This window comes from Agelaius phoeniceus (assembly GCF_051311805.1).
Source record: "Agelaius phoeniceus isolate bAgePho1 chromosome W unlocalized genomic scaffold, bAgePho1.hap1 SUPER_W_unloc_1, whole genome shotgun sequence".
NCBI classification, from domain to species: Eukaryota; Metazoa; Chordata; class Aves; order Passeriformes; family Icteridae; genus Agelaius; species Agelaius phoeniceus.
In genome coordinates, this window is record NW_027509866.1 from 5,784,941 (window position 1) to 5,803,334 (window position 18,394).

General features: G+C 52.5%; 1 pseudogene; it reads left to right on the plus strand.

Moving 5' to 3' along the window:
- LOC143692463 (uncharacterized) overlaps window positions 1–18,394 on the plus strand; it is a 28,514-nt pseudogene that overhangs the window by 3,981 nt on the left and 6,139 nt on the right.

Genomic DNA, 18,394 nt, shown 5'->3' on the forward strand with positions numbered 1-18,394 from the left:
CTTTTGGAATTATTGACTAATGATTATTTGCTTTGCCTACCTAATATTTTTGTAATTTTTTGCAAATTTGCATTATCTAAATTACACTGTTCCTTAAGTTAAGTTGGTTTCTGTGTCTTTGGTGCGGGCCCTGCCCACTGGCGAAACAGGGCCCAATCCTGCCTAAGTGTTACCTGGGGAGACAAAACCCTGACTGCAAATGTGCCCCCTTCCTCCTTGATCCCCACACTTCATGCACTGATCATGATGTCCTATGGTCTGGGGTATCCCTGGGGTCAGCTGGGATCTCCTGTCCTGGCTGTGTCCCCTCCCAAGCTCCCCCACACCCTCAGCCCCTCCCCAGCGTGGCCGAATGAGGGGCAGGACAGGCCTTGGCTCAGTGCGAGCTCAGCAAGAACAAAACCATCTCTGCGTGCTCAGCCCTGTGCTCAGCCCCCGGGCCCGGCATTTCCTCCACTGCCACCCCGGAGCCCCCTTTCCCACCCCTCTGCCCCACGGCCGCCGCAGCACCGGCTGACAATAGAAGCAATTCTGGGGCAATTCCAAGTTTCCTTGGTTCCTGCACAGCTCCAGCTCAGCTGCTGGCAGGTTACAATTAAAGAAAAGTGCAAATTCGGCCCAATACAGATATTATTAAAAGGAAGGGAAAGCTCTGTGTAGCTGTCACAAAGGTGACAGGGATGAAGAGAATAATGATTCTCACATTTGGAAAAAACCCAAGCCTGGGAATTCAGTAGTTATTTGGGAATTTAGCTACTTGAGCTGGGCTTCTTGTGGGACTTTTAGCAGCCTTGTGTTCCTCACCATGTGGTGAATGAACCTTGTCAGTCTTGCTGGTATCATTTGCTCCCTTTCCTCCAGTGATTTTAACAAACTTTTCAAGTAGGGACAACAAAATATTTTCTTTACACTCCAGTCCCACAACAGCCATTTTCCTCATCAGTTCTCCCATAGGTCGCTCAGACGAAGCTGCATCCAAGTTTCCAAGAGTTCCTCCAGAGAGACCCACAACCTCGTCAGAGGAAGGAACCATGCTGTTGTCAAAGGCAACTGGGGTCAAAGAACAGTGCCCTGAACTCACTGTGCCAAAATAATTTTGCAATCTGGTTAAGAAAATATTAGAGAGATGCCATTTGCCCTGGAGCAGGGCAAGTGTGACATTGTCCCCTGTGTGTGTGTGGCATTCCCAGGGTGGGGGTTTTACACCTGAGCCAGTTTGGGTAAGGTGGGTGGTGTTCACCCCCTGAGCAGGGATTCCCCCACTGTTTCAGGTTGCAATGTAAGATGGAACCAAATGCATGTTTTCAATCCCCATCTTCATCAACTGCTAGAAACAGGTGGGGCCGTGTTCTTGATCTCTTCCATGACTCAGCCCTGATAACGCCCTCCAGGGGAGATATCTGCTGGGAATGGGCCATTGAGTGTCACTGCAGGACTGATCAAATTCTATCATCCCATTGTGGCATGCTCCACCCAGGGGGAGGATCCAAGCATTCCTACCTGCATATAAGCTGAGCCTTGCAACACCAGGAGCAGCTTGCCTACTGGATTCCCAGAGGACAAGAGCTCCAGAACCACCACTGGACCTTCAGAGGAAGACCAGACCCTTCTACAGGATCACTGCTTGGACAGAATCACGTTCATCTCTCCAACAGGACTGCAGCCACCACCCTGAGCAGCAACAGGGTGTCAGGTTATATCCTGACTCTGTCAGTTTAAGGCAGTGTTTCTGTAGCATTGCCTTGATCTTCTTTTCTTATGAAATTGTAATTCTGGTTTAGACTCTCCCCCAGGTTTGCCTTGAAACCAGTAAAAAATTCAATGCGCTCATCCCTTGCTTTCCTCCCAGAACAGGATTTCACATCCCCAAACCTTTGCCAGATGGAGGAGGAGGCTGCAAGGAAGAGGAAGGAGCCCCAGGACATTCAGGAAGGTGAGGAGGAAGTCAGTGCCCCTTTCCCCCTCTCTCCTGCTCCATCTCCCAGCCCAGCACAGCCCCCGGCTGCAGGACAACCCTGCTGCCAACCCCGTCCTGCTGGGGATGCACTGGGGGGATCTCCTTCCCCTTCCCTGTGGCACGGAGGCAAATCCCATCCTCTCCTTGTCCTTCCTCTCCCCAGGAAGGAGCTGAGCATGGAGACCAGAAAGGAGAAATCCCCACAGCAGAAACTCATGGATGAGGCCATTTTGAGTGACTCCAGGGCACAGGAATCCAATGGGGAGGAAAAGCCCCAGAGATCCCACAGGAGGAGGGGCTCCAAACCCAGCCCAGTGTGCTCTGAGGAGGAAAGACCCACCCTGAGGCAGGAAGGTGGACAGAGCTTCAGCCAGAGCTCAGAGCTGGTGGTCCATGGGCAGCTTCACAATGGGGAGAAGCCCCACAAGTGCTTGGAGTGTGGGAAGAGCTTCAGGCAGAGCAGCACCCTGATCTGCCACCAGATGATCCACACTGGGGAATGGCCCTAGGAGTGTGGGGAGTGTGGGAAGGGCTTCAGCTGCAGCTCTGCCCTCATCATCCACCAACGCATCCACACTGGGGAGAGGCCCTACGAGTGTCCTGAGTGTCAGAAGAGGTTTCAGACCAGCTCCAGTCTCCTCCAGCACCAGCAGATTCACACTGATGAGAGGCCCTTCCGCTGCCCCAGCTGTGGGAAGGGCTTCAAGCGCAACTCCACCCTCATCACCCACCAGCGCATCCACGCTGGGGAGAGGGAGAGGCCCTACGAGTGTCCCCAGTGTCAGAAGAGGTTTTACACCAGCTCTGATCTCCTCCTGCATGAGCGGATCCACACGGATGAGAGGCCCTTCCGCTGCCCTGACTGTGGGATGGGCTTCAAGCGCAACTCCCACCTCATCAGGCACCAGCGGATCCACACCGGGGAGAAGCCCTACGAGTGTGGGGAATGTGGGATGAGCTTCAGCCAGAACTCTAACCTGATCTCCCACCACAAGACCCACACCAGGGAATGGCCCTATGAGTGTGGGGAATGTGGGAAGAGCTTTAGGCAGAAGTCTCTCTTGATCTGCCACCAGAGGATCCACACTGGGGAAAGGCCATACAACTGTGGGGAATGTGGAATGACCTTTAGTAGGAAGACCCAAATGATCATCCACCAAATGATCCACACAGGGGAGAGGCCCTACCAGTGCCCCGAGTGTGGGAAGAGGTTTCACACCAGCTCTCAGCTCCTCCAGCACCAGCGCATTCACACGGATGAGAGGCCCTTCCTCTGCCCTGACTGCGGGAAGGGCTTCAAGCACAACTCCACCCTCATCACCCACCGGCGCATCCACACTGGGGAGAGGCCCTACAAGTGTCCCCAGTGTGGGAAGAGCTTCACCAGCAGCTCTCACTTGAGCAGACACCAACGGAGGCACCAGTAAAAGAAGCCCTGCACATGCCTCAACGGCAGGAACAGCTTCATGCACCGCTCCAGCTTTATCCCCCATTGGAGACACCACGTTGGTCAGAGCCCTGGTGATCCATGTTCCCCATGATCCATGCTGGGAAGACACCTGTCCCTTTTCCTGCCCCTGCCAATGACATGATGTGGGGTTGGAGAACATGAGGGTCTGGCCATGGCCCTGTCATTACATTCACTCCCACCTCAGGTCATTGCCAGGGGCAGGAAAGGGACTCTCTCTCACTCTCTCTCCCTGAGGAAAAGGGTGTCCTTTCCAGACAGGAGGAAATACATTGCCAGGAAGAACTAGTTGTTGATGTTGTAGTTTTCTCTGTAAACAGTTTTATTTATCCCTTCTGTTATCAATATTGTTTCTGTTCCTGTTTGTTCTTTATCTCGTTGCTGTTCCCAATAAATTGTTCTTATCCCAGCCCGGGATCTTTGCCTTTTGTGCTTTCCATGGGAGGCGGGAGGGCAGCGAGGGCAGCGCGGTTTTAGCAGGAGCAGGAAATTGGGGAATCCCATTCCTGAAGCCCGGCCCGTGGAAACCGAGCATCCCAGCTGGTGCCAGCCCTGGTGGCCATGGCAACCACCTCTGGCATGGGGTCTCCATGGAGCTGCCAAGGGACTGAGCATAGCAACAGGGGGCTGGGGATGGTGTCCATGGAAACTGCCCATAGCAACAGTGGACTGGTGATGGTTGCCTGCTAAGGATCAGATTTGTCACAGGCCCTCAGAAGGGTTCCATGAATCTCCAGGCTGTTCCAGAGCTGGAATGTCACAGGCAGAGACAGGGGCTCCATGGAGACCTCCCAGGCGTTTCTGGGATAGTAAAGAGCCCTGTGGTCAGAGGGAGTCACAGCCATTCCACAGTGACATCCCAGGAGTTCCCAGGATGCCAAAGAGCCAGGATGTCCCAGACACTATGGGTTCCTGTCATGGGCACAGTGGGAGCTTCAGGCAAAGTTTATTAGAGAAGCTCCTGTTGGGTCACGAGGTGCAGAAACGATCCCCAGTGCTCCCCATAGATCCCCATATGTCACTCTTGAATCAGTGTTCCGTGCTTTGTTTCCAATGGAAAACAACCATCCTTATCCTCTAGGTGTCCATGTCTGAAATTGGGATTCCACCTCCAAAATTCTGTATATCCAAGGATTGCTCCCAGGCACAATCTGCCAGTACCATCAAGCCTGGCTGGCCTTGGCCTCTGGTGGCTGCCCCTGCAACACTGGGGCTGGGTTCTTCCCTTCCCATGGAGATCACTGGGACACTGTGGGGACCCCATGGAACCAAGGGGATCATTGTGGCACCACTGGAGCCCATGGAACCAAGGGGCCATGGTGACCCAGCGGGGCTTCATGGAACCCAGAGACCCTTATGGCTCTGTGGGGCCTGATGGAACCATGGAGACCATCGGGACCCTTCAGGGCCTGGTGTCACCAAGGGGGCATTATGACACCTCAGGGCCTCAGGGAAGCAAGGGACCATTGGGACAATGTGGGGCCCCATGGAAGTGAGGGAACATGGAATAGGTCTGGCTGGCTTGGCCTCCCAGGGCCCCTGACAGGTCTGGCTGATGTTGTGATGTCAAGGGCTGCCTCTCATCAGCTCCTGGAACACTGGGGCTCCGTGCTTTCCTTGCTATAGAAAAGAACTGTCCCTCTTTTTAAATGTCCATTGCCAAAATTGGTATTCTCTCTAAAAATTTTCCTATATGCAAGGGTCTCTCTCAGAAAAAAACCTGCCACTTCTGGCTGGCCTTGTCCTCTGGTGGTCACTCTCTTCTGCCTGGCAAACACTGGGGCTCTGTTCCTTCCTTCCTACAGAAAAGAACCAACCTTCATGTCCATGGTCCATGGCCAAAATTAGAATTTGGCCTCCCAAATTCCATATATCCAAAGATTGCTCCCAAGGACAGACAGGTCAGTCTGGCCATGTCTTCTGGTGATTTTCTTATACCCTGAGCTGAATGCTTTCAGTTGAAAAAACCTTGGAAAGTGCCCAGACATCTCCCAAGAAGAGTTTTTGAGGACTTGGGCACATGACTACTACATATGGACAAAGGAACTCTGTGCTCTGTGCTGTTGTGGTGGTTTGGCATCATGGAAGTGATGTTCCAAGAGAAGCTGCTAGCAGTTTCCTCTGTGTCTGACTAAAAAACCAATCAGTAATTAACTTTGAGAATTGACAATCTGTTAAACTGCTAAGGAAACTGTACACGCTTCTGTGAAGACACATGTTAAAGATGAGAAAGCCTGGGAGGGTCTCTTTCCCTTCTGGCTGGCACAGAGGTAACAAGGCTGACCCGGCCCCGTCTCAGCCAGGCCGGGCCGGGCGGCTCCTGCCGTGGGGCCGGGCCCCTTCCCAGGGACCCCGCCAGGCCCCATCGGCTGCCGGGCAGGGCAGGGGAGGCCGCGGGGCCGAGGCCGGGCCGGGCCATGGCTGCAGTTGGGAACATCTGGGCCCTGCTGAGCCCTGCCCCGCCGCCAGCCCGGGCCCAGCCAGGATCCGCCGGGCCCCAGGAGCAGCCCCGGGCCGGGCCGGCTCGGCCAAGATTCTGCCACCCTTGGGGTTCAGCCGCAAGCCCCGGGCAGGGGCAGGAGAAGCCATCGGCCCCGGCCGTGCTGCTGCTGTGCTCTGGCCTGGCTGCTGAGATCCTGGCCCTGCCCCAGCGCGGCCCATCCTGACACAGCCCCAGCGCAGCCGCTGCAGAAACCTCCATCGTAAAACAGCTCCGGCCGCAAGCACCGAGCCCGGCCGGGGGCACGGAACCATCTGCAGGCCCCGGGTGAGATATGAACTCTTTCAGTGCTTCCATCCTCCCTCCAGTGAGAGAAAAGGACAAAGTGCAGGCACAGAGAGGAGCAACATGAAGACACCAAGGTCACTGAAGGGGAAGTTGAGTCCCAGATGGGAGGGATGAGGAGATGCCTTGATCTTGCAGCCTGAAATCCTCTTGAAAAGCTATGGAGAAGGATGTAATTAATATGTCAGACTCTCTTTTTCCCTATAACGAATTGAAAATATGGGGAGATGACCTGTTCAGCAAAAACCTCCATGCTAAAGTAGGCAAATGTTGAAGTAGCTGTGATCCCATGAGAAGTTTAAACAGAGAAAGAGAGAAGAGTGGTGAGATCCTGTGCCCTCAGGGAGAGAAGAAGAAGATCTCTGTTCTCAGAGATGAAGATGATTTCAGAAATAGATGAAGAGAATCTTTGCTCCTGAACAGCTCATCTTTAAACTCATACCCCATAAGCTGACATGGCCCATAAAAACAGCTGTGGGAAAAGCTGTGAAAAATGGGAGAGACCTCACAATTGCAGATTTTCTGGGCAGCTGCTATTTGTGGGAATTGAGAGCCACGAATGAACTTTTTCCTTATGGAGAAGTCTCCATAGCATGAAAGAGAGACTCCTCTCCCTAAGTGAACTGAAGAAAGACTGTTCTAGATGGTGTAAAGTGACTGAAACTTTCAGGTTTTGTCTCCTTGCATTGTCAGTAAGAAAGAAAAGGTTGTAGGGAGAGGAGAAGTGTTCAGATTCTTATTAATCTTTCTCCTATTTACTGGTAATAAACTTTTCTATATACCCTTTTAAAATTTTGAGCCTACTTTTCTTTTCTCCTAATCCTATCTCACAGCAGGAAATGAGTAAATATATTCCAGTGAGGGCAATGGTAATTAGCCAACATTGATCCCACTGCACTAATAGATGCATTGGCTGAGAAATCTCAAATTAGCAAACCAAAATCACTCCAGATAGGTTCCTGATAAACTGCATAAGAGCAGAGGGAAATCAAGGCAGAGCCATAGTTTGTCAGGACTTGCTGCATCCTGATGAGCACTGTGGTGCATTTGGAGCTGAGCCCTGGAACCTCAGGGCCTGAGAGGAGATTGCACAAACCTTTCCAGGAGTCAAAGTCAGAAGAAAACCCCAAAGTGTCTCAAAGCATGAATGGGTCTCAGTGAGGTCCATCCCCAACACAGGCTGCTCATGGACTCCATGGAAGAGAGAACTGGAGGCCAGGATTGACCAAAAACCTCTCAGAGTCTCAATGTGGAAAAGACAATTCCAAACTACCTTAAAAAATTTGTGAAGCTCAAAGCATTACTGAGCCCCACTGAGTGTCAGTACAAAGCTCTCCAGGGACTCATTAAAGCAGATAATTGGAGCCATGATTGCACAAACCTCTCACAGAGTCTGTATCAAAAGGGAAACACCAAGTACCTTCAAATAACCGGAGTACCTTGAAGTATTAATGAGCCCCACTGAGTGTTGTTCCTGACAAAGCCTCTCCAGGGACTAATTACAGCAGATAATTGGAGGCCATGATTGCACAAACCTCTCAGAGCCTCCAAGGCAAAAGCCAAGCCCAAAGTCCTTTGAAAAACCTGCAGTCCCTGCAGGGAGCATGAAGGAGCCCCCAGGGCCATTGCTGAGCAAGGCTCCCCAGGGACTCCTTGCAGCAGATCCTTGAGGCCACTGGGATGTGGGCTAGGGGGGGATGCTGAGGGCAGCACAAGGGGCTGACAGTGCCCAGCCTGGCTGGGGCTGTGCCAGGAGGCCCCAGGGCCTCAGCACAAGGTGTCTCCTCCCAGCCCTTGCTGGCACAGACCCTGCTGTGCCCCAGGGCACCAAGACTTGGCTTCTCTTTGTCCCCACCTGTCATCACTGCCTGCAGTTCTCTGCTCTGCCTGGGGCCTGGGGACACTTGCTCAGTCGTGTCCCTCACTGGGACCCATTAAAAGTCCAAGAAACTTTGGAGTTGGATTCTGCCTTGGAGTTCCGGAGAGGTTTCTTCAGCTCCCTCTCAGGGACTGATGTTCAGGGCCTGAGCACAAAGCCCCAGAGGCTGATTAAAGTCCTTGTGCTGTGTCTGTGCTGCTGAGCTGGGCTGGGCTCCTGGCACAGAGGCAGCTCCTGGTCACCAAGAAGAGCTTCAAAAGCACATTTCTCTGGATGAGCAGCTCTTGTGCCAGCCCAGCAGGGCTGGGGCACTGCCTGCAGCCAGCGCGGGCACAGCCCAGAGGCACAGAGAGCTTCAATCAGTCAGGGCTGGGAAGGGGCTGAGAAGTGCCTGGGGCACAATCACTGCCAGCCCTTGGCACAGGAACCTCTGGCTGCAGGACAATGCAGCTGCAGCTCCTGGAGCCATCTCCTCAAGCTGGAACATCCCAATGCCTGCAGAGCCTGTGAGTACAACTCTGGGTATTTCTGGTGCAGGGGAGGTGAAATGCTCTTGAAGCTCTGACATGCTGAAGGATGCTGATCAGTCATAGAAAATTTCCAAGACAAGGATTTCATTAAATATTAAGACATTTCCAAAGACTTTGTATTCAGTTTCCTAATATTGGAGAATGGCAGGGAGTGGGGGGATTATTATTAAAGATTAATTATGAATTATAATTATGATATTTTGGAAGTGTCTAAGACATCTGAACTGTTCCTTTTAGTGATCAATAGGTTCACAGGAGATCCCTAATGTCGTTTCAGCCACTCTGCCCATGGACAGCAGAAGCATCACCTTTGCTGGAGCCATCAGGCTCAGTCTGAGCTGTCCTTTCTCCAAGCTGCAAACAGAACCTGCCCCCAGCCAGTGCCCTGCAAACAGGCAGGGTTCTGTAGGGCCAAGGAGAGTGCACAGAGATTTGGGGTCTATGGGTGCTGGCAGGGAGAGATCAGGCAGAGGGAAACACCTGTAGGAGGGAAATCTGCAGGAAGCAGAGAGAAGATCAGGCAATGAGAGAAAACAAAGCCCAGCAATGCTGTGGCAGGGAGAGTTTAGAGATGCCCACAGGAGCCCCTGCAGTGCAGCCCCTCGCTCTGAACAAGCCCCCTCCCTCCTGTGCCCCAGCCAAGCCTCTGCCCTCAGGGCCGGGGCTCCAAGGCGTGCAGCCCCTCCTGTGCAGGCAGAGCTGCAGCAGAGCCGTGGGGCAGCTCTGCAGCCCCGGGCCCAGTTCCCTCTGCAGAGCACAGGGCTGGGAGCAGCTGCCCGGCTCTGGGGGCTCTGGCAGGGGCACAGCTGGCTCAGGGTGACGCTGTCCCCAGTGCCCGGCTCTGGGCAATGCTGTCAGTGCAGCCAGGGAAGGAGCTGCATCTCCCACAATCCAATGCCATCAGAAGGACACTTGGGAGTCTCCCTGAGATTTCAGTCCAAGCTGGGAGCTTTAATCCAGGATGCAAACCTGTCCTAGAGCATCTCTGAGTTATGAGATTGATGGGAAAAAGCATTGGTGTTGTGACACTGAAAATGCTGCTGGGTTGGTGAAATGAGTGATATGAATCCTTGGCTACAAATGTGGAGCTGGGCTGGGGTGGATCCATCTGCTCTCAGCAGTACCTGGGGGTTTGTAAGAGAAACCTGGGAGTGTGAACATCCTCCATTTGAGAAAAGTGAAAGCCCAGAGATACTCCAAACCGAATGAAGGGACAGAGCATCTCCCCTCACTCTCCACTCATCATCTTATGTCAGGGAACTCACTCTGTTCTACCAGAGGGCAGAGGAATTGCTGAGGGTTTCTGCTATCCAAGAATACGAGGAGAGTCATGGCGGGAGATTAAAAAGAAAACCTCAGAACTCTTAAACACAAAAGCATGTCCATGTAAGTTACAGAGGATGGTGTATGGGAAATGGCTTTGATTTTGCTTGCAGCTATCTCCTCTAACACTTCACTTTCCTTTTCTCCATGAACAGGTGCCCATGTGCAGCCCCAGCAAATGTCCAACAGCAGCTCCATCAGTCACTTCCTGCTGCTGGCATTGGCAGACACGCGGCAGCTGCAGCTCCTGCACTTCTGGGCAGGAGCTCTTGCTGGGCATCTCCCTGGCTGCCCTCCTGGGCAACGGCCTCATCATCAGCGCCGTAGCCTGCGGCCACCACCTGCACACGCCCATGTTCTTCTTCCTGCTCAACCTGGCCCTCAGCGACCTGGGCTCCATCTGCACCACTGTCCCCAAAGCCATGCACAATTCCCTCTGGGACACCAGCAACATCTCCTACACTGCATGTGCTGCTCAGCTCTTTTTCTTTCTCTTCTTCATCTCAGCAGAGTATTCCCTCCTGACCATCATGTGCTACGACCGCTACGTGTCCATCTGCAAACCCCTGCACTACGGGACCCTCCTGGGCAGCAGAGCTTGTGCCCACATGGCAGCAGCTGCCTGGGCCAGTGCCTTTCTCAATGCTCTCATGCACACGGCCAATACATTTTCCCTGCCCCTGTGCCATGGCAATGCCCTGGGCCAGTTCTTCTGTGAAATCCCACAGATCCTCAAGCTCTCCTCCTCCAAATCCTACCTCAGGGAACTGGGGCTCATAGCTGTTAGTGCCTGTTTGGTACTTGGTTGTTTTGTGTTCATTGTTTCCTCCTATGTGCAGATCTTCAGGGCTGTGCTGAGGATCCCCTCTGAGCAGGGACGGCACAAAGCCTTTTCCACCTGCCTCCCTCACCTGGCTGTGCTCTCCCTGTTCCTCAGCACTGTAATCTTTGCCTACCTGAAGCCCCCCTCCATGTCCTCTCCATCCCTGGATCTATCAGTGTCAGTTCTGTACTCGGTGGTGCCTCCAGCTCTGAACCCCCTCATCTACAGCCTGAGGAACCAGGAGCTCAAGGCTGCAGGGTGGAGACTGATGACTGGATGCTTTCAAAAACGTTAAACTGCTGGCCAATTTCTGCAAATCACTTTGAAAAAAATAATGTTTGATACTTCTTGTTGGTTTCATTTCTGAGATAATTTTTCTTAGTTTTACTTTTATAATATAGTCCACAAATAATTGTAATTCCTTGTGCCATTTGTCATTTTGTTTCTTTCCACCTTCCCTGTGGCTACAGACTGTGTCAATGAGGGGCTGCACTCTCAATGGCTTTAAAGGAACTAAAGAATCTCCCAGCAGAGTTTTCTGCAGAGATGCCCTTGTGTTGCCTTCTCTGGAGCTGCAGCAGCAATGTCTGTGTGCAGAGCTGGGGCAGATCAGTGCTGGCCCAGCAGCTGTGCCCAGCAGCAGCAGCAGCAGCAGCACTTGGTGTTGCCAGTGCTGCTGCCGTGGCCCTGCCCCGCTGCCCTGGTGGCCCTGGTGTTGCTGCAGGGCCTGAGTGCTCTCGGGGCCGGGCACAGCCCTGGGGGTGGCAGTGCCAGGGCTGCAGCAGGGACAGGCCATGGGCACTGCTGGGGCAGCGCTGACGCCTCAGGCCAGGCCCTGGGGGCTCCAGGCTCCTTGCCCAGGCTCTCTCCAGAACACGGCCAGGCCAATGCTCAGCACAGAAACCCCCGTCAGCAGCCCCAGGCTGGCCGTGGGCAGGCTGGGGGCAAACAGCATGGCTGGGGCTCTGCAAAGGCCCTGGGGCAGACGGGAAGGAGCAGCAGAGCAGGGGCTGATCCATGCCCAGTGCGCTGCACAGCCCAGGGCAGCGTCCCAGAGCGTCCTCATGCAGCTGCCAACAACATCCCCCCTCTGCAGCCCTGGCCTCTCCCCCAGCTCACACAGGTGCCCCATCCTTGCAGGCACAGACACGGCAGCACTGCCTCAGCAGCCCCTGTTTGCATTGCACACAGCAGGGCCAGCACCCCCATGCTGTTGCTGTGGGGACATGAACCTGAGGGAGCACAAATGCCATCAGCCCCTGGGGCCAGCAAGGCCTGGGGGACACCAGGGAAACCACTCAGCTTTGTCCTGGCCTCTGCACTCAGCCAGAAAGTTTGTTCCCATCAGCTGGGAGTTTCCTGTGCCACTGCAGACGCTGTTGCTCAGAGCCAGGGCTGCCTGGCAGCCACCCCCAAACTGCCCTGAGCATATCCTTTGTCCCACCTTTACTTTCTTTACTCTTCCCTTGGACAAATTTCTTCCTCTTGCCAGGCCCTGTTCCCTGCCCTGCAAACAGCCCATCGCTGTTTGCCCTTTCCTCTCTGGCCCCACTCCCCATTGCAGTTCCTGACTTGGCACCATGGGAACGTCCCCCAGCCTTCTTGCCCACCTGGGCACACTGCTGCCTCATGTCCAGCCTGCTGTCCCTCAGGCCCTGCAGGTCCCTTTCTGCCTGGCTGCTCTCCAGCCACTCTGTCCCCAGCCTGTAGTGCTGCAGGGGTTGTTGTGGCCAAAGTGCAGGACCCGGCACTGGGACTTGTTAAACCTCACCTTGGTGGATTTGGGCCCTGGATCCAGCCTTTCCAGGGCCCTGTGCAGAGCCCTCTTACCCTCCAGCAGATCCACACTCCCAGAAAACTTGGGGTCACCAGGGTTCCGTGAGGCCCCCGAGTGTCCCAATGGTCTCCATGATTCCCTGAGGCCTCCCAGTGTCACAATGTTCCTTTGGTTCCAGGGGACCCCTTGGTGTCACAAAGTCCCTTGGATCCTTGGGCCCTGCAGTGTCACAGTGGATCCTTGGTTCCATGAGGTCTGGCAGTGTAGCAATGCTGTCCTTGGTTCCACAGTGTCAAAATGGCCTCTTGGTCCCAAGGGCCACCATGGTGTCAAATATGTTTCCTTCATTGCAGGAGTCCCTGAGGAGCAGCCCTGGCCCCTTGGTTCCATGGGGCCCTGCAGTGTCACAATGGCCCCTTGGCTCTGTGCTGCCATGTCATACACAGTGTCACCATGGTCCCCTTAGTGCCACCAGGCCCTGCAGTGTCACAATGGCCCCTTGCTTCCCCAGGGCCCTGCAGTGTCACAATCATCAGAGAATCAGCCAGGCTGTAAAAGACCTTAGAGTGCAACAGGTCCAACCTGGGACCCAGCACAACCTTGTCACCCAAACCATTGCACTCAGTGCCACATCCAATCTTTCCTTAAAAACCTCAAGAGACGGTGACTCACCCAACTCCCTGGGCAGCCCATTCCAATGCCCAATCACCCCTTGTGTGAAGAATATTTCCTAAAGTCCAGCCTAAATGTCCCCTGGTACAGCTAAAGGTTGTGTCCTCTTTTCCTGTCACTGTGCCCTGGGAAAAGAGCCTGACCCCCACCTGGCTGCACCCTCCTGTCAGGGAGCTGTAGAGAGTGATGAGGTCTCCCCTGAGCCTCCTCTTCTCCAGGATAAACAACCCCAGCTCCCTTAGCTGCTCCTCACAGGACTTGTGCTCCAGACCCCTCCCCAGCCTTGTTGCCCTATTCTGGACATGCTCCAGCCCCTCCATGTCCTTCCTAAATTGGGGGGCCCAAAACTGGAAACCGGACTTGAGGTGCTGCCGAACCAATGCCAAACACAGTGGAAGAATACCTACCCTGCCCCTCCTGGCCACACCATTCCTGATCCATTGGAATTCCAGGGGTTGGATGAGGGAAATGGTGGGGAAGGAGTGGGGACAAAGTGTTATTGATTGTCAGCCATTAAGCGTTTTGATTTTTTTTTATATCTGTTCAGACTGGATTAGGAGGTGCTAGAGGTCAATATCAATTGGACATTACTCATACCAATCTACAAATAGAAAAAGAAAACTTAACATGACAAAACACTTCTCTCTGCATTGTTTTCAAGACAGTGTATTCACTTAGAATACACCTCTGAAATCTGTTAATTATTCACAGAATAAATAAAAACATAGAATATTCCCTGTGGCTTTGGTTGTTCTGGAGTTTTTGCTCAAATGTTTATGAGCTTTCCTCACTGAATTCCTGAACTGTAGAGCTCAAGAAAGTAGAGGCCTCTGGAGTAGTAAAATGCATCAGCAAACACCAAGTGGCTGAGGATCCATGCCCATGAGAGCAGCAATGAACAGAAATTGGCACAGCTTTGTGGCTGCCCCAGCTTTGGCATGGGCCCTGGGCCTGGAGCAGGAGCAGCTCTTGAGGGCCCCAAGGCCGGGGCTCTTGTGCTGCCCTGGGCAGATGGGATGGCAGCAGGGGCTGCAGAGCTCTCAGCACCTCAGGCCGAGGGGAGCAGGGCAGCCAGGGAGCCTCCTTTGGCCTTGGCCAAGCACCTTCCCCCATGGCTGGGGCTGAGTCCTGTGGCAGCTGCAGCTGCTGCTGTGGCCTTGGCAGGGGCTGAGGCCGTGGGGCCAGTGGCCAGAGCAGCCTGGGCTGAGCAGAGCTGTGGGGCCAGAGCCGGCTGGGCTGGGCTGGGCTCAGAGAGGCCCTTGGTGCTGCCCAGAGCTCAGGGCAGCTGGCAGAGCTTGCAGGGAGCTGGGCTGGGCTCCGAGAGCCTGGCCCAGAAACCATCAGTGTCCATCTCAGCCTGGCTGAGCGTGCAGGGACAGGACTCAGGCCAGGCCTTGTGGGGCAGGGCCAGCGCCTGTGCAAGGCATTGCAAACAGGCAAGTGGCCCAGAGAGGAGGCTGCTCTGTGCCCTTGGTGGCATGGCCAGAGCAGGGAGGGGGCCCAGGACATTTGTCAGCACCAGCCTCTGTGCCCATGCGTTGGCAGCCCTGGCTGCTGAGCCCAGCTTTGGCCTGGGCTGAGTTTGGCTGTGGCCCAGCTCCATCCTCCTGCAGGGCTCAGGGCCTGTTCCCAGCCATGGCCAGCCCTGGCTGCCTCTCTGCTGGCCCAGAGGCCGGCAGAGCCCGGGGCAGGGCTGTCTGTGCAGCCCCACAGGTGCCACGGGCTCTGCAGGAGCTGGCAGAGGCTGCCCAGCAGGGAGGCCATGGGGCACAGAGCCCCAAGGCTGCTGTGGGCACCACGGCACAGGGGCCGTTCCCAGCCACAATGCTCCTGGCCTGGGCTGGGCCTGCACAGGGGCTGGGCCACCATGGCTGGGCCAGCACAGGGCCTCAAAGGGGCCACGCAGCCGCTGCCGGGGCTGACAGCAAGGCCACACACAAGCAATTGCTGAGCATGGCCTGCGCTGGCCAGGCCTGACTGTGGCAAAGGCAGAGCTCAGCTGCCCTTGGGGGCTGCAGCAACACTCCAGAGCCCAAAGAGCCTCCATGGCTGGGCTGGAGACCAAGGCTGCAGCAGGGAAATGCAGGGCTGCTGCGGGATGGGGAGGCCATTGAATTCCAGCACACACCTCAGCTCTCTGATGATCCCTGCACCATGCTGGGCCCTGTTTCAGACTGGAGCAGAGCAGATGTTGATGGGACAGGAGCCTTGTGGGGCTGTCAGGGACCTGCAGCTTGCAAGGTGCTCTGCTGTCCCTCAGGTGCTCTTGGAGAGATCCAATCCCAGCTGGGCACCTCAGGGCGCAAGTGGCACTGCCTGTCCATGGCCACACAACTGATGTCTGCCTGGAAAGGGGCACAGGTTTTAATACTTGTAAAATTCATAATATGCAAGCACATTTTCATAATCTGGGTCGTTTGAGTACTCTTAAGACATGGCAAAATTTTCCCACCAGGAACAGCAATTTCCTGGAAGTGTACTGATGGCAGGAGAAGAAATACTGATCTTCCCCTCTGCTTGAGTCTCTAATAATCTGTGTATTATATCATCTCCCTTTTCCTTCAGGTGTTACCAGTTCTCCTGTTTGAATGGCCGTCTCTCTGTATATCTCTTCACTAGACATACTGGATCTTTGTCCTTCCCATTGCTTCCAGATTTCTTCCTCCAGTTGCTCTCTGGTCATTCAAGTGCCTCTCAACTGACTGGGTTCCAGCTTTGAGCTTCAAGGACTTTCCCAATTTTTACAATATTCAAATAAATATCACAGCAGTCAACATCCTAAATGTCTTTACATCTATCATAGAATTACCTTTTCTTATGTCTTTATCTAAAACTGTTCCAGTACAGAAATCCCTTGGAGATGGGGGACATGTCAGATGCTGCTGGGACATCCCAGAGAGCTGAGGGAAGAGCTGTGATGGTTATTACACTGTTCAAATGTTCAACTTGTGTTTGTTGGCAAGAAACCTTTCTGTGCCTCTGAGTGTCACCAGGCCCTGAGCCCAAAGGACACAAACCTGATGAGTTGTGGTTCTCACTGCTGGGGCTGCACTTGGACCTTGGCTCTGCAGAGCAGAGCTCTTCATGCTCTTTCTTTCTTTTCCTCCCTCTGGGCGTGGAGGGAGCTCCTGACTTCAGCCTGTGACTCATGTGTGCAAAGAGCAAATCTGGGCAGAATCGGGGCAGGGAGGGTTTGGGGGGACCTTGGGATCTGTGCTGGGCACAGAAGGTGTTTTCCATTGCTCTGAGACTGTCTGCTGTGGAAAGTGGATTTAATATCCAGCAGGGGAATGACTTTTGCATTGGATGGAGCTGTGCCTTCCCTTGGCTTTGTTGGCTGACAAGAAATGAACATCCCTCTGTGTCTCGGGCAGCGCCTTCTCCAAGGAAAGCAGGTGGGAATTGGAGCCAAGGAGCTGAAAGCTGCAGGAGCAGCCTGGGCTGGAGGGAGCTCAGATTTGCACAAGGCTGCTCTGAGTGCCAGGGCTTGGATGGGGGAAATGGTGGGGTGGGGGTAGGGACAGAGTCTGATTGATTGTCAGCCATGAAGGGTCTTGATTTGCATATCCATTCAAACTGCATGAGGAGGTACCTGGATTCAGTGTCAATTGGAGATTGCACATGTCAATGAATTAACAGGAAAAGAAACCTAAACAGGACCTACAAAATGTTTTCTCGCTGTCTTTTTAAATATCATGTATTCAGTTTCAATACACTACTGAGATCTACTTAACCACAAAGGATTTGAAAATTAAAATCAAATGATTCCCAGAGGCTTGGCTTGTTACGATGTTCTGAATGTTCATGAGCCCTGGGACACTGAATTCCTGCACTGAAGAGCTGAAGGCTGAACAAGCCTCTGGAGCAGTGAAATTCAGCAGCAGCCTCCAAGTTGCTGAGGATGTCAGCAGCCCCCAGTGAGGCCATCCCTGCCCAGAGACCGTGGGGGAATGGGCAGACAAGGAGAGCGTCCCTGGGGCTGGGGCAGCACAACTCAGAGGCACCAGCGGCTCCAGCTGGGCAATGGAGTGTGGAATGTGGCTGGGAAAGCCCTGCCTGGGCTGGGCCAAGCAGCACACACAAGCCCTGACTCCCATCCCCCAAACAACTCTCTCAAGGAGACATTTAAAAGGAATTGCAATTGTTTGTGTACTCTGAGTCAATTGCACTGGAGGAATACTGACAAGAGATCCTCAGGAGCTCAAAACAACAAAGCAGCATTTACTGGCAACTTTAGAAAATCAGAGAAACTTTGGCAAAATGTTTATCATTATATTTTAGTGGTTCTGGTTATTAATTTAAGATTTTTCCTATCTTGAGATTTCTTAATGTATTGATGAGTGTGATGTGTTTTAATGTTGCTTAATATTTATGTATTTTGTTCTGAAATAGGATTATGGGAAAGGTGAAGTAGGTCTAAAATTTTAAAAGGGTATAAAGAAAATATCAATAAAAGCAGCCTAAAGAAAAAAGGTAGTGAGAATAGAAATAAACTCTTTGGAACAATTTTTTTCTTTACAACTTTTTCTTTTTACTGACAATGTAAAGAAATTAAACTTAAAATTTCTAGTTAGTTTACTATTTCTAGAATAGTCTTTTTTTAGTTTACTTTGGGAGAGAAGTTTTTCTTGTTAAGGTTATGGAGATTTTTTTGCGAGTGGAAAAATTACGGTTTTTGTGGTTCTTAATTCTGTCATGCATAAGAGTTGTCTGGGGAACTTTGTTATTGTGAAATTGTTTTTATTGCCAGAAGCTTTTTTACAGCTTGTGGATGGGCCATGTGAACTTATGGGGTACTGTTTTAAAGATGAGTTCTTTAAGGGTAAAAGTTTTTATTTTTTACTTTTAAATTTTTTTTTATCTCTAGAAATAGAGATCTTCACTTGGGGGTACTGGATTATGTTTTTATCTTTTCCTGTTTAAACTTTTTATGAAATTACAGTTATTTTAACTTTTTTTTTTTTTAGTATGCAGGTTTTTGTTTGATAATAATTTAAATATTTTTATTTTTTCATAATGGTAAGTGCTATAAAAAAAGAATTTTTTTCTTTATCATTTATAAGAGGATTTTACTTTTAAGATTAAGGTATTTTTTCTTATTTTTTATTAGGGATTTCATTTCTTCTTTACTGACTTTGATGCTTTTATAATTTTTTTATATGTTTGTATTTTGTTTTTTC